Below are 3,647 nucleotides of genomic sequence, written 5' to 3' on the forward strand. Positions count from 1 at the left end.
AGAGAGTTTCTCCTTGCCGGGAAGCAGACGACAGAAAAGCTAAGTTGCTAAAGTTTGAGCAATAAGTTTTTTAAGTTTTTGAGTTATTTTCCTTGAACGATCGTGCTTTGTATGGAAAACCTGTGCGCGAAGGAACCAACTCGTAGCTAGTTGCGCCCTTACTTTGTTTCGAGTCCGCTCAACAACTTAAGTGAGCTGCAACTAGTTGCGACAAGGTTTCTTGTCGGTAGCGACCCCGCCAGCAGGCTGCTGAAGTTCCGCACTCGGCGCTCGCGGCAAGGGTGCCTGCACCGGCAAGTTTCCCTAGAAAGCGTAGGGCAGAGCCATACAAAGCCAAGAGTCGAGTAAAGGAAGTAACCCAGCAATTTTTTGCCTAAGATAGAGTTATATTACAAGAATAACTTGTCGCGCCTCTAATAAAGTGTTCCCATGACATGACTGGCAGCGACAAGAAAAGAAGAAAGTGGACGGCCTAATCTACGCGACCGCCGTCAACCCTTTTGACCTCGTTCACCCTGTCCACAATGGGTGCGACGAGGGCCTTGAGTGCGTCAAGATCAGCGTCCGCCGACAGCCTCTTGAGGACGTTGGTGAGGTTGAGGCCCGGATTGCGGAAGGCCACCTTCACCAGCACCTTCTCCAGAACTCCGGCACAAATCGTGCGCGACTCGTCGGCCAGCTGCTTTGGGATCCGTTCCCGGAGTTGCTGGAGCGCCGTCGCCACGCCTTTGAAGAACAGAGTGAGCTTGGCGCTGGGTTGGAGGTTCTTGTCGGAGGAGTACCCGAAGCCTTCCACCGCCAATTGCACCAGCTCCTCTTCGATGACTGCAGGAATGTTCACGAGGCCCTCCGTCCAGAGCACCACAGTATCTCTGAGAAGATTCTGGGTTTTGGCGGCCCTCGCCAGCAGCGCCTCGTTGGCCTTGATATCCTTCTTCAAGTCCGCCTCCCGTTTCTTGGCGCCGTCCAACGTCTCCGTCAAGGTGGCCAGCTTCAGCTCCAGATCAGCGTTGGAATCCTTGGCGGCGCGCAGCTCTTTGCCCTTCTCGGAGAGTTGGCCCTGCAGCTCACCGTGGGCAAGAGCGTCCTTCTCGCGCTCCCGCTTGAGCGCGGCAAGCTCTTCGCCACCCACCTTCAGATCAGCCTCCAGCTGCGCCACCTTTACCTCCAATTCCTTCTTGGCGGTCTCGGCAGCCGCAACCGCATCCTTTGCTTCTTGGAGCGTTCCGCTAAGTGCTTGTTCGCGCGCGGCAAGCTCCTCCTCATGGCTGTCGAGGTTCACTTTCCGCTGAGCCAGCTCGCCCTCTCGCGCATACAGCTTCTCGCCGGTGAGCCGCTGCTGCTCTTCAGCTTCGGCCTTCTCGAGGAGGAAGGCCTTCCGCTCCTCAGCAAGCTGCTCCCGCTCCTCCACCAAGGCCCGGAGAGCTTCCTGGCGAAGACCCCGGAGCTCCTCCGCGTGCTTCTCTATATCCACGCTCGCCTTCGCAACAAGCGCTTCCCGGGACTCCAACTTGACTTGGCGGGCGCGATAGAGCGCCAGCAGCCTCCGTAGCAGCCGCTCCTCCTCAGGCTCGTCGCTGCTGCTTCCCGGCGCGTCGACGATCGACAACCCGGCGGAGGCGAGCACCTCCCCATCCAAAGCTTCTCCTTCCGCCGGCGCCCTGGAGCTTGACGCCCAGGGGAGCTTGATGAAGATGCCCTCGCCAGCCTTCAGATTGGCGCCGGGCTGGGGCTCCTCGGAGCCTGGCGCTGCGGCAGCGGCGGAGGGATCGATGGTTGGTGCAGCGCCTAGCGCTCCTGCGGCCTCAGGGCCGTTAGTGCGATCGCCAGATCCCTCGCCAGCTTCCTCGGTGGCAGCCTTGGCGGCCTCTTCGCCGGCGGGCACATTAGCACCGGCTCCTGCTTCAGTGGTCGCGGCATCATCAGTGTTGCCGCGTGTGTTCTCCTCGCCGCCCGCCTCGATCTCCATCGGATCCGCGGAGGGTGGATCTGACAACCAGAGAAGAGGGAGAAGTTAAACAAGCACTCAAGAAGAAAAATCAGCAGAAGAATACAAGGAAAGTTTCGGGCAAGAAGGACTACCTGTGCTGGGATCCGCTGTCATGAGCTCCACCTCCGGGGGCTCGTTGGCGCTGTCCCTTGCCAGAGACCCCTTCCTTGCCGGAGACTCCTCCCTTGCCGGAGATTTCTCCCTTGCCGGAGAACGCCTCCTTGCCGGGGAGTCCGCCCTTGGCGGCGTAGTCGAAGCAGACGATGAGTCGGAGGTGATCACCACGCCCTCCTCATGAAGCTGTTCTGCTCCTGCACAAACAAACCGGCGATCAGATGTCAACAAAGGAAAAAGAGCGACCGCGCGCGCCCAGAAGCAGAAAGTAAACCATATACTTACGCTGGGGGCTGCGCTGGGGGCTGCTCTGCAGAGTAGTGGCTGGATCCGGCAAGGTGGTCTCGGGTGCGCCTCCTGCCATCGCAGTGGGCTTGTCATCGATGATCACCACCTGAGCCTTGGCCCTCTTCGCCGCCCTCTGGGCCAGAGTCCTGAAAAGGGAAAGTCCAGGGTGGATCAGATTAGATGCAAGACAAGAATAGCAAGGTGAAGAACTACAAGAACAACAAGGGAATCTTACTCTTCTTCTTCCTCCTTGTCGGAGCTGAGCGCGGAGAGGTCGAAGTTCGGCCCACCTCCGGTGCGACGAGGTGGAGGGGTGGGATCCCTTGGCCGCTTGGCGGGGACTGCGGCGCCAGCCCGAGATGACCCCGCCCCAGTTGCCACTGCGGCGGGAGGCGCTCCCGCGGCAACCGTACTTGCCGCGGCGGAGCGCGTCGCGCGGCGCTGCGGCTGTTGACCCGCTTGCCGCCCTGCTGCGTCCCTGACCCTGCGGAGGTGCCTTCTTGGCTGCGCTGGGGGCTGCGCTGCGGGCCCCGCTCGCGGCAAGCTCCCCGGAGATGGCGGGCCGCTCGCACCCTCGGCGGGCTCGCTCGACTCGGCGTCGGGCGCGGCAAGCTCTTCTTCGTCTTCGGGCCACTCCCGCTCGGCAAGACTCATCGCCGATGCCGCGTCCGCCTCCTCCGCCGTGAACCCGAATTCACCCGTGGCTGCGGCTGCTGCCGCCTCTTCCGCCCTGGTGGCTATGCGTTCCATCTCTTGATCGGTGGTGTCGCGGGTGAGGAGCTTCTTTTTGTCAGCATTGACCACCACTTCCACTAGGCTGTCGAAGAACTGCTGCACAACGTCTCCGGCAGGCTCTTGCCAAGTTGGAGCGATCCCGTGCGAATCACACAACAGCATCATGGCGCAGATGCGGTCGCGCGAGGAGTTGTTGCATAGAGGAACGACGCCTGCCGGCAACCTGAACCATTCGGGATGCTGTGGGTCATGCTTGAATATCTCCTTGAGTATCCCGTCCAACTCTATGACGGTGAAATTGAAGTTGAGGCCTGGGCGCAACCTCATGATATCTGCCGGGCCTCCAAATTCCCAGGCAGGCCTCCCCCTCGCCTGCAGAGGGGCGATGCGGCGGCGAAGGAAATCTGCGCCGACAGCTCCTACAGTCATCCCGGCAAGCCTGAGACGCAAGATCCGGGTGGTGGCGATCTTCAGCTTGTCGTCGTCCGCGGACAGAGCGCTCCAGTCGTTGCCACGCACT

The sequence above is a fragment of the Triticum dicoccoides genome, chromosome 1B (assembly GCF_002162155.2).
Source record: "Triticum dicoccoides isolate Atlit2015 ecotype Zavitan chromosome 1B, WEW_v2.0, whole genome shotgun sequence".
Lineage (NCBI taxonomy): Eukaryota > Viridiplantae > Streptophyta > Magnoliopsida > Poales > Poaceae > Triticum > Triticum dicoccoides.